This window comes from Mus musculus, chromosome 10 (genome assembly GCF_000001635.26).
Source record: "Mus musculus strain C57BL/6J chromosome 10, GRCm38.p6 C57BL/6J".
Taxonomy (NCBI): domain Eukaryota; kingdom Metazoa; phylum Chordata; class Mammalia; order Rodentia; family Muridae; genus Mus; species Mus musculus.
The window spans coordinates 24376251-24389373 of record NC_000076.6 but is presented as its reverse complement, the minus strand read 5'-3'; the positions used below and the strand labels follow the sequence as shown (position 1 = coordinate 24389373).

At 41.5% G+C, this 13123-nt stretch overlaps 1 long non-coding RNA gene across 1 annotated transcript in view; it reads left to right on the top strand.

Moving 5' to 3' along the window:
• Positions 1-13123, top strand: part of Gm15270 (predicted gene 15270) — a 264116-nt gene that overhangs the window by 206430 nt on the left and 44563 nt on the right. Inside the window, exon 4 of the long non-coding RNA NR_163910.1 lies at positions 5713-5917. This is a non-coding gene — a long non-coding RNA (predicted gene 15270). The remainder of the gene's footprint in view (positions 1-5712; positions 5918-13123) is intronic.

Below are 13123 nucleotides of genomic sequence, written 5' to 3'. Positions count from 1 at the left end.
ACAATTTCTAAAGATCAACTACCTTTAAAACTAAAAACAAGGTTAAATTTTTAAATTATGCTATACCATCATGATATGTAGGCTACCCATTATCCTGTTTATTAACCTTCCTGGCCCAATGTTTCTGAAATATTTTGTAGTTAAAAACCTTAACCCTCAAAGCCCAGATTATGAGATCAGGGTCTCAGCATGAGATGTTTATATTTCCAAACCATTTATCATCCCAAACGCCATCCTCCTGTTGTTCAAAGTCACTTAAAAGGGGACCCCGAGTCACTCACAACCACTTCCATCCCTACAAAGCTAGAAATACCTCAGATAAAGCCCAATTAAGCAATTTAGTAATTTTAAACTTTATGATATACACTTTTCCATGCTGAAAAGTATTGGCGTTCCAGGTGTTATTAGTTTAGAGAATTCTATTTTATTTTATTTTATTTTATTTTATTTTATTTTATTTTATTATTTTTTCAGACAGGGTCTTAACAGGCCCTGGCTAGTCTTAAATTCTCTGTAGTGGAATATGACCTAACATTTCTCACCTTCCCAATTCCACCTTCCTAACATTGGAAAGACAGCCTGCAGCATTACATCTGATGCATACTATACTGGAGATGAAGTCCAAAGCTTGCACGGTAGGCAAGCACTCTATCAATGAACTACATGACCAGCCTTCATTGCATTACAGTGGTAGAAGTGAACAAATATGTACAGGCTTAAACCAACGTCTCACTGACCAATCTAACCTCCCTTCCTTTCTGTATTTTGCTGTCTTGACCTCAAAAGGACCTTACAAGGAAGAAAATTCAGTTGGTATGCAGTGTGTTAAGGGCAACATTACTTCATTGCTTCATAGGCTAGAGATTTGCTATCAGGGCATCCAAGCTGGTCAGCCCAGGGGACAGCAGCTGGGAAGGAATGCTGTAGTCATCTGCTGCGGAGGGAGTAGGTGGCAGGCTTGTTTACTCTGAATACTCTCACTGGGGGACAGCAGAACTAACTCTCTTAGACCTTTCCCACAACAGTCCCTAAGGCAATGATGCTAGGCTTTGGAAAGGAAACAGGCTCTTCAATTTCTTAACCATGCCCAGAAAAGAAGAAAACAAAATGCTCAAATGAGACGATGAAGAGGCCTTTAAAAGTCTTCTCCAGAATTAGCTTTTGGAAGGAAAAGCAGCCCATGGGCAGGCAATGTGGCTCAATGGGTAAAGCTACTTACCACTGAGATAACTGTTCATGAGATAGGCAAAGGGGTCTCAGCAAGCAGCTTCTGACCCCACTCAGGCACTCTGGCATGTGGCCCACCCTTGCCACAAAGAATAAATATGGAAAATGGCCAGTTTTAAAAAAAGCAATACAAACATTTTTGACAATCATAAGACTCTCTTTCTGTCTCTCTGTCTCTGTGTGTCTGTCTGTGTGTCTGTCTGTGTGTCTGTCTGTGTGTCTGTCTGTGTGTCTGTCTGTCTGTCTGTCTGTGTGTCTGTCTGACTGTCTCTGTCTCTCTCTGTCTCTGTCTCTCTCTGTCTCTGTGTGTCTGTCTGTGTGTCTGTCTGTGTGTGTGTCTCTCTCTCTGTCTGTCTCTCTGTCTGTCTGTCTCTGTCTGCCTCTGTCTCTGTCTCTCTTTCTCTCTCTCTCTCTCTCTCTCTCTCTCACACACACACACACACACACACACACAGACACACACACACACACACACACACACACACACACACACACACACACACACATTCACAGTGTCTTGGTTCCAAACAAGAACATACATTTTCTTAGATTGGAATCCCATGAAATTTCTTATACCGACTTTCAGTTTTGCCTTGTCTTGATGTTCACATTGTCCAGAGGCTCTGATAACCCATGATTATTGAATGCTTATTGCTGAAAAACTGGTGTTACAACAGTCTGTGCCCTGCTCTGTGTTACTCCATATTGTATAATGCATGTTTTCTATTTTTTTCTGGCTGTGCCTTGCCCTTAGAGACTTCATTTTACAAGCAACATTTTTGACCGTGTATCTTACTAGGCACATAAACACCATCTCTCCAACATTAGCTATAAGGCACAGGCTGAACAATGACTTCTTCCTAAAAGTAAAAAAGAGGCCACTCCATAAATTTATCAAAGTAAATTGGGACTATATGAACACAAAGGCCTATTAAAATCATACCAAAAAAAAAAAAAAAAAAAAACTAGGCTCCCCACAACTTACAGAACACATTAGACCTAGGAAAGGTTGAAGCATCCTTACAGGGCAGGTCAACACAGAACAATAATCTCCTTGGATCTGTCAGATGACCACCTACCGTGTAGGCTTCAGCTCAGCTGGATGCCCAGGATTGACACGCCCTACTGGAATTGCTATCTGTCCATTTGTCCATCCATCCATAGAGATCTGGTCTTGCATCCACAGACCCATACCTCACTTCTGCACCTTGACACCACTTTTCAGCCATGTGATCAACCCTGTGGCCCTGCAGCCTGACTGAGAGGAGACTCCAGCAAACGCCCCAGCTACACTTATTTTCTTTTTCCCTTCCTCCTGTCCCACATAGACTCCCTTGCTTCTCAGTCAGGTCTGTTTGGAGCTCCTTGAACTCTACTGCACACTCCTTAATCTTTTGTCACCATTCTGTAACCTTCTGCATTAGTCAGGTGTGATCGCTTGGATTAGGATGTCCCCACAGGCTCATATATTTAAATAGTTGGTCCTTTGTTGGGACTATTTAGGAAGCATTCAAAGGTGTGGCTTTATGGGAAGAGGATATGAGGTTTCAAAATCCCATCCATCCCTAGTTAGTTCTTTCTTTTCACTGTCATGCCCGTATGCCTGCTGCCATGCAAGACTCCAATAAACTATTTCTTCCATAAGTTGCCTTGTCATGGTACTTTATAAGAGCAGTACAAAGGTAGCTGAGAAATCAAAATTCTCCAGAGGAATGGGATGGGCAAAGGGAATGTAAAAGATACTTTGAGAGGAACGTATTAGAATGACTTACATGGGCTGGAGAGATGGCTCAGCGGTTAAGAGCCTGATTGCTCTTCCAGAGGTCCTGAGTTCAAATCCTTGCAACCACATGGTGGCTCACAACCATCTGTAATGGGATCTGATGCCCTCTTCTGGTGTGCCTGAAGATCACTACAATGTACTCATATATAAAATAAAATAAAATAAAATAAAATAAAATAAAATAAAATAAAATAAAATAAAGTGATTTGCATGGTACGGGCTGAGTAGTCCGACAGTGACTGTGTGCATACTTGAAGGCTCAGAATACAGTTTAGTCCACAAGACTGGATGATCCACTCATCGATTCCAATATGGTTATGGTGTTGAAGTCATAAAGAATTCCTGGAGTTTTCAGTTCATGTTGAAAGACTGAATAAACAGGGTTCTGTTATTAGAGAAAGATGGTAGTGGCAGCAGTAATGGCAGCGGTGGGGCGGAGGCGGTGGCAGCAGCAGTGGCAGCCGCGGTGGAATAGATGCACTCATCAGCAGATCAAAACCATATAGACAAAACTAGCCCTGCCTTCCCATTACATCTCTTTACATATGGCTGCCACAAAAAATGCTTCCTCCTCTAGGGAAAGTTCTTCCCCTCATCTAAGAAATACAGGGTTTCTCAGAGATAGGTTTCTTAGTCAAATCTAAAGCTAATCAATGGGCAACCAAGATTAGCCATCATACAGACACAGAGGGACTGTGCTGTGTGTAATATGTGATCTGAGAGGAAGTATTAGTGTTTAAGAACAGAACCTAAGGGCCCATGTTTGCCTTGGCCTGCTATCACGTGACTTAGAGTCACTTGGAAATTACTGCCAACCCAACTTTGTGGGTTTACTGTTGCTAAATAAATACTGATGACATGAAAAGATCATAGATATTTGTGTCATTTCTGTCATATCATGCTTGTGGCACTGACAGGTCTACGGACAGCAAGGCCTTTACTCAAAGCTATTTTGTTAGAACACTGCTTGAGACATATATATATATATATATATATATATATATATATATATATATATGGTTTTTTCAAGACAGAGTTTCTCTGTGTAGCCCTGGCTGTCCTCACTCTGTAGACCAGGCTGGCCTCGAACTCAGAAACCCACCTGCCTCTGCCTCCTGAGTGCTGGGATTAAAGGTATGTGCCACCACCGCCCGGCTCAGTGCTTGAGACTTAGTGCTCTTGTCCATTGCTGTACCATACCTGTCCCAGATGTTCTCTGAGAATACGCAACAGTTCACAGGACAGGACAGGGCAGGACAGGGCAGGACAACGCAGGCTCCAGAGCTGTTAGTGAACCCTACTCTCTCCTTGACAGCCACACTGTGGGTCCATGGGTTCCAAGCCCTCAGCCTCCAGATGTCCAGAAAACCAGTCTATTATCTCTGTGCTCTTTGTGGGCCATCATGTCTGCACCTCCTGATGATGCACTTTAATCTTTGTCATAGGAAACTCCTAAATATTTGTAAATAGAGTGAAAATTAATGATCCCATGTATCAATAAAGAAATCATCTTCAGCAACTATTTAATACATGGCCAGTTTTGCTTCATTTGCAAGCAACTACTTGGCTGAAGTTTAATAATCATCATTTGTTGAGTTATTTTTAATAGCATTGATATTCATTTCCAGCTTTTCTGAGTTTCTCATATGTAAGTATTTTAACTTAAATATACATGCTCCCTTTTACTGTAATCTGAAATAATTGATAATGGTTGTCTCGTCAGGCTTTTCAAAATTTGGTTTGGTTTGATTCGATTACTTGCCACATGGTTGCATCCCACAAGCAAGGTTTAAGGTCTGTGACCATTTACTGAAAAGTCTGCAGAAAAGCATTTGCAGAGATATCCTGGATGAGGCAGGGGCCTGCACTGAATGGAAGGCAGCGCCGGCTGGTCTACAGAACACCCACCCGCTTCTGATCTTGCCAACCACTCAAATGTCTTAGTCCCTGACCCAAGCCCCCACATACTGGGGCCTCCAGGATGCAGACACCCTGACTGGCCAAGAAGTGGTGTAGCAAGAGTCAGCCTCTTAGTTACTCTGGCTACTGTGTCCTGTCAATTACCCTAAGGGTTTCCATGGCTCCTGTCTCCTCCCCACCCACCTCATCTCTGCCTCCTGCTCTCATTGTTTACCAAGTGCTTCTCTGTTTCTATTTGTTTTCCAACTTTCAAGTTTTTCCCACAGTTTTAGTTAGTGAAAGCTCCCTTCTCTGTTGTTCTAATATGGTTTGGGGTTTAAACTTTTTCTTTCAAACACATATGGCAATAATTAAGAATGTGGACTCTGGTTCCGAGCTGTCTGGGTTGAGTCCTGACTATATTTCCTAACTGTGTACCCCTTGGTTACTGTATTAACTGCTCTGTGCTTCAGTTTCCTTGATCCCATGATGAATATCAGTGGTTCACAGGGTCGTCATGAAGACTGAACATTCTATCCTCTGAATGCTCAGAGCTGCTTCTGCTCACCGTCTCAAACAAGAACCATATTGAATGTTGCAAGTCAAAGACCAGGCCAGAATTCAAAGCATTCTTTCAAATGAAAGCTCTTGCTTTCGTATCATCGTAAAGATACTCACAGAATCTAACCGCGGTTAAGTTGGGGATCATCCATAGTACACTTCTTTGTCTGTTCAAATTGTTATAATAACAAATAAATACTACAAACCCAACAACTTATAAACAACATAAATTTGTTTCCCAGAACCAGGAGCTCATCTTTCAAGTCATTCCAGATCCGAACAAATTGGCAAGTGAGATCAGTCATCACAACATTCAAGCATGAAGAAGGAATATAACAACATTTGAAGCAAATAATGTGGAGAAAAACACAAAAATATGTGTTCAACATAAAGAAAATAACTTAAACTGGAAAACTCAGCTGCACGTCCATAGCATGGATGATGATGGTAAGATTTGCTCTCCTATAATTTCAGAGTCACTGGGATATTGAATCAGGAATGAATCTATTCCGAGACAGTATTTCATGCCTTTTTACATTGTGTGCTGAAAAATTCTTTCTTCCTAAGTGATGAAAACACAGGCCTGGGAGATGGCTCCACACTTAAGAGCAATGGCTGCTCTTGCAGAGGAGCCTGGACTCAGTTCCCAGCACCCACAATCATGCTTAGCTCTAGTCCCAGGGGATCTAACATCGTCCCCTAAATTCCTTAGGTGCCAGGCATCAACATGCTGGGCAGATATACACTCAGGCAAACCCCCATACATTTACAATAAAATGTAAAAAGAAATGTAAAAGGAAGAAGAAAGATTCTTTTAAACAAAGAGGAAAAGAGTTGGTATCCAGTTTAAATGGGATGAAAGGAGGGCATTTTCTACAAATCGCTACGAATCAGGGTAAAGGTTATGGTTATCTCCACAGAGCTGCCCAAAGTCTTCATCCTATTGGATCAATTCTGGTTTCATGATGAAATATTACTTCAAGTGTGGAACATGAATTTCTTAAGTTTTGTAAATACTTGATTTATCTTCTTGCCAAAGAAAGGACTTTCGTGAGATTCAGTGTCCCATGTTCTCTTAGGAATGTAATATGGCTGCAGGGATGGCTTGAAAGGCAAAGCAATTGCAAGCATTAGAACCTGAGTTTAATTCCTAAAACATACATAGAAGGCCATGCATGGTGGCACGCAGGGCTGGAGAAGAAGAGATGGGCTTGCAATACGTGGGACTTGGGAGCCACTGGGTCTAACCAGTAGATGCAGATCAGTGAGACATCTTGTCTCAAAAACCAAGCTGCATGCTATCTGAGGAAAGAGGTTCTAAGTTGTTCTCTAGCCTCTCCAAACATGTATGCATACTGGTGCATAAGCAACTATAGACACATATGTACCCAGACAAGAATGAAATAAGTATGCACAAGCACACACATGCACACACACACACACACACACACACACACATACACACACACACACTCTCTCTTTCAAGAATATGTCAGAAAAACTCCTGACCATCCATAAAAATTACCTTTTATAGTATCTCAATGAAACAAACAAAATCTGCTAATTGTGAATTTACTGAAAACGATTACACATTGTGTTGTTGAAAATTCTTTGAACACATGAACACATGCACATCCCTCAAGGCTCAGCTTCTGGCCTGGAGGTCAATAAAAGCGATTATAAAAACAGTGCTGTAATTCTGAAAGCCCGGCCCTTCCTTAACTTAAATCCTGTTGCAGGGTTCTTTGCTTCTGGAGAAAAGTCTTGGCAGAAGACAGGGGCCCGGGTGGCCACCTAGTGGTCAGGGTGGAGTACTATAGCTATGACGGTGAAATAAAACTGTGTGCTTTATTTCCCTAAGTGTATTAAACATGCCATTGTCTATCAAAACTTGACAAATAGATAATCATATGTACATATATATGCATATATATTGAAATAGATTCATCAGTTTGAATGCAATTCCAAAATTCCATGAAGCTTTCTCTTCTACAGGATGGCCAGAATTGCTTAACATGCAATTTCATAGCTGTTCAGGTGTCTCTTTCATGGTTTTTGTTTGTTTGGTTAGTTTTTGTTTGTTTTGAGAAAGGGTTTCTCTATGTAGTCCTGGCTGTTCTGAAACTTGGTTTGTAGACCAGGATGACCTCAAGTTCTCAGAGATCCACCTGCATTTGCCTCCTGTGTGCTGGGATTAATGGTGTGTGCCAGCAACCCCGCCCCCAGCTTTGTTCATGGTTTATAAGGAAAGATACATTGAATATTGGCCTTGTTATGTGAGTAAGCACTTCATTTGAACAACTACAAGTAAAAGAACATTGAGCATTAAAGGCTCATGATAGAGGGGGCCTAGCAAAGGAGACCATACCTGTTTGAATTAAAATACCACTCACCAATTGGGTTAACTAATTAATTAGTAAATTATCAACTGGATTAATTAATTACTAGTTAAATTATCAACTGGATTAATTCACTTACTAAGTGAATTAATTAATAATTATCTGTGAGATTAATTTTAATTGATATTTTTATGATATTGTTGTGGGGTATTCGCCAGGGAAAAGTGCTTGGACATAGGTTTAAGCCAATAGACAGTCTTTATTAGTCAGTAGGCAACCACACTGGATGCTCAGGATCCCAGTGTAGCCATGAGCCTTTTTCAGGGTGAGCTTTTAAGCATAGAAAACATGTTCTGGCAGACATACTTCAGTTAACAAGAACAGTTAGCTAGAGCAGAACTGCAGAAACCAGAAATCAAGATTAGTACCTTTTGAGCCTTTCCCAGAACTATGGACTTGGATGAATTGGGCCTTTGTTTTAGTTTTGGCAGGTGGTACTGCTTACGTGCAGAGTTTTACAGCCTGAATGGTACTTTGTCACAGTGTCAGTACGGTCTCAGGGCCTACTGAGATCTGGCTTTATTAATATATCTGGTATTTTCTTTGTAAAATGGGCTAGTTTTGATAAGGACTTCTTTCTTCCTTTCTCCACCCCCTCTTTTCTTGTTTGTTATGTTTGCTATAAGACTACAAATCACATTCTTGTCAGTGTTGTCAGCATCACCTCTCCATTTGGAAGATGTCCGAATCTGCAAGTTTTATGGGTTGCTTGCATTTCTTTTCATCTTCAAAGCTGCCTAGATGATCCCCTCCCCACTTGTGTCTTAGGAAGATGAGTCTGCACATTGACTGTAAAAGTACAAAGCCCCTCCCCTGCTTTCTGCATTCATCTCCTGAACTTTCACATTCTCCAAACTATTTGTGTGTGAGCATCTGCGATCCTGTGATATGTCTATGCTCTGATAGGGCAGCCTAGGCATAAAACACAGCCTGCTGTCAACTCCCACTAAACAGTTCTCATTCTGATGTAGGGCAGAAGAAAAATTTCAGTGACTAAACAAAACATTAAAATTTACCAAAAAAGGACAGCTTCAACCCTAAAATTTGTGAATGAAGTAGATGTCACTGCAGATTGGAAGGGATGGAAGAAAGAATGAGAAATGTAGGTTAGAGCCACTCAGACTAGCTGAACACCAGCAGCTGGGTTCTTCTGCCAGAAGAACAGGCAGAAGAAACCACACAGACCTTTCCTGCACATGATCTCTAAACTCACCCCAAAGGCCTCTGGCATCCCATTTTTGGTTGAGAAAAGGACATTTTTGTTCAGTTCAGATGCTCAGTTTCACAGGAAACTCAGAACTCGGGGGAGCAAATCTGCCATTCGGACCTCAGGATTTTACAACTTCATGATCAAGCTTTCAAAGATTCATTAAGCAGAAGAAAAATTGTTTCTAATATAAACCATGTGTATGTGTGTATGTGTGTGTCTCTCTGTGTATGTCTATGTGTATGTTTGTATGTCTATGTATGTCTATATATATGTATGTGTGTGTATGTATGTCTATATACGTGTCTGTGTGTCTATATTTGTGTGTGTTTATGTGTATGTCTGTGTATGTATCTCTATGTATATGTGTGTTTACATGTTTATGCTTAATGTATAAGCAACTCACAGTAGAAGTCTACTCAGACTAGAGAGACAGGCAAAAAATTGTTTGTTGTCTATGAGGCTGTTTATGGCACAATAACAATTTTATTTGTAGCCTATAAATTGCTTGGCTTGAAGGCCTAAAATCTGTGGCAAAGGGCCATTTTATACCCAGACAAAAGATTCAGAATATTAAAAATGAAAGCAATACTGAGCCTTCACTTTCATTGGCAGTAAAAGTAGGTAATCTCACATAAATTATTCCAGATTAAGTGTGATTTAATTTTTTCTTTAGTTGTAATGTTCGGGGTATCTCTCCCCCACACCAGCTTGACCCTCCTCAGATTGTTGGCCAAATTTCTCTTGGCCCTGATTGCCAGGGCAAATAAACAGGAGATTACTCAGCAGAATGAATGGCTAAGATTGGAGGCTTGCCAGAAGCTCAGAACAAGACTTTACAAAAGTAACATCGCGTGCAGTGATAACCAACACTAGTTGATATTAACTCCTTACGTTGGCGAGGGTGTCACATGGAGACCACATGGGGCTTTGTGTGCCATAGCATCAAGTATTTACCCTATAAGCTAAAGCTGGCATGAAATACTGAGTGTGAAAAACCAGAGGTGCCCTGAGCCACTAGGACAACGGCCAGACAACATCCAATGATGACCATTGACTTCGAGGGCCAGAGGGCATCTGATCGTGGCCGTTGACTTCCACAGTTTCTCCCTTTGGCTGGAAAATTCTTAAGCTGTGCGGGGTTCTTAAGAGAAAAGTGGCTGGGTGTATCCAGAAAATTCTCAACAGCCATTGCCGAAGGACGGGCAGAGCTCATTCCAGATAGGAAGAAAATGAGGGAAATATGGGCATTTCATTACCGACCCCTCCCCCAAACCCTAATATTGAAGGTGTGATTTTTCCTTTACCTTTTTTCTGGTAGAATAGCTTGAATATAAATGGCTCATCAAGTACATTGCCCCTGTTTTTTGTTTTGTTTTGTTTTGTTTTGTCTTGTCTTGTTTTGTTTTGTTTTTTACAATATCCTATGCCTCTTCCTCTGATCTGGAATTTCCTTAAGGCTCACTTGGAACCAAAAGAGAGCTGAAGGTGTGACACTGAGATAAATATACTGAGGGGCCAGGGGTTTCTGCTGCCTCTCATGAAGTACCATTTGGAAAGTGTGGGCTACTATGAAGGGAAGACTGTTCCAGAACATCTCTGTCTCAGTGTATGGGTTTTGACCCCTGGGTACTATGAGAATAAAGAAAGAGGCAGATGGATCCAGAACCATGCAGACTTTGATTGATGGGTATGATAGTTTGAATGAGAATAGTCTCCCAGTCTCATAGGTTGACTACTTGGTCCTCAGTTGATGGAACCATTTGGGGAGGATTAGAATGTATGGTTTTGTTGTAGCATGCATATCATTTTGGGGAAAGACTATGGTGTTTCAAAAGCTCAAGCCACTTCTCAGTTATCACTCTCTGCCTCATTACAGTGCCTGTGGATCATATATAAGCTCTTAGTTTCTGTATAACACCATGCCCGCCTGCCTGTCTGCCTGCCTGCTTGCCTGCTGCAGTGATGGTCATGAGTCTCAAACTAAATGCTTTCTTTCATAAGCTGCCTTGGTCATGGTGTTCTTTTTCATAGCAATAGAAAAGTAACTAAGACAGAACTTGGTACCAGGAAGTGGGAAACTTGTGACAAACTTGAACATGCTGTTTTGTTTTGTTTTGTTTTGTTTTGTTTTGTTTTGTTTTGTTTTTTAGAAAGTAAAAGACTTTAGGACTTTAGACTGAGAAAGTTTAAACACTCTACATAGGCCTTAACAAAACAGGAGTCTGATATAGCTGTCTCCTGCAAGACTCTGCCAGTGCCTAGCAAATACAAAAGTGGATGCTCATAGTCATTCATTGGACAGAGCTTAAGGTCCCCAATGAAGGAGCTAGAGAAAGGACCCAAGGAGCTGAAGGGGTTTGCAGCCCCATAGGAGGAACATCAATATGAACTTACCAGTGTACCCAGAGCTCCTTGGGACTAAACCACCAATCAAAGAAAACATATGGTAGGACTTGTGGTTCTAGCTGCGCATATATAGCAGAGAATGGCCTACTCGGTTATCAATGGGAAGAGAGGCCCTAGGTCCTGTGAGGGTTCTAGGCTCCACTATAGGGGAATGCCAGGGCCAGGAATGGGAGTGGGTGGGCTGGGAAGGAGGGGTGGGAGAGGGATAGGGGATTTTCGGAGGGTAAACTAGGAAAGGGGATAACATTTAAAATGTAAATAAAGAAAATATCTAATAATAAAAAAAGAAACCATCCAAGTAGGTCCTTGGAAAACAGTAGTGCTGAGATCAATGTGTTCTATGGAGGTCGCAGCTCAAGAGATTTCAGACTGGACCAATATTAGCAACTTGGCTAGAGACTACATTTGTGATAATTTGGCAAAGAATGTGACTGGATCTTGCTCTAAGAATCTTTCTGAAGAAAAACTGAAAGGTTTTGGACTAATTTCATTGGCTAATCCTGACAGTGTTGTGTTATTATTCATAGTCACTCTCATTCAGGTCTGCAGTGAAAAGGAGCAAGTAGGACAAAAAGAAACACAAAATGTACAGTTTGAGGAGAAAAAGAGCACCAGGAAATTTAACACTGGGGCTAAAGCTTGTGCTGAAAGAGATAGGAAAGGTCTAGTGTGAAATGGAACCCAGGAAGTAGTGTCCCCCATGCAAGGCCACACCCAGCCAGGGTTCCAACTTATAAAAGGCAAAAGTCCTAAGGCCTTCTCTGTTCACAAAAGTAAAAATTTATGCAAATATAGTTCAAAGAGGGCGTCCTTGCTCCATCTCAAGTGAGTGGCCTAACTTAGCAGAATCAACACATGGGTTTGGCTCTAGAGTTCTGAGGAATACAAGAGTAAAGGGGTTATGGGATCTTTGTCTGGGGTTGAGAGTCACTAAGGTCAGCAGTGTTTCCAGGGAGTCCCTGCATCCCAGTGCACCAAGCTGGGAACATGAAGCTTGGATTGTGTCGGAGACCTGAAGATGTTGGAGGAGCCCTGGGATGTATGGCAGGGAGGTCTGCAGACAGGGATGGAAGGATGGAGCCCTTGACCTGAGACAGAGTTGGAGTCAGAGGATTTAGAATTTACGCTGTAGAGTTTTTCAGTTTTGGCTGCCTTCCTTGCTTTTGGGATGGTCACATGTATTCAGTGCTATTTGGAAGCATGTAATTTGCCCTTCTATTTTATAGGACATTACAATTATGACATTGCCTTGAATCTCAGAAAAGATTTTGAAATTTTATACTGGGTTCAGACTGTGAATATCTATGAGGACCACTGAAGTTGAATAATAGAAAATATATTTTCTATTATGTTATGGTCAAAAGCCTGTGGGGGGGCAGGGAATGGAATGTGGTGGTTTAAATCAGGATGGCCCCTCTTTGGCTCATAGCTTTAAATACTTGGTCCCCAGTTAGTGGAACTATTTGAGAAGGACTAGAAGACCTTGTTGAGAGAGTTGTATCACTTGGTGTGGGTTTTGAGGTTTCAAAAGTTCTGTCCATTTTCCAAGTAGCTCTGTCTACCTCATTACTGTGCTTGTGGATCAGATGTGAGCTCTCAGCTACTGTAAGCACGATGCCTGCCTGCTGCTGTGTTCCC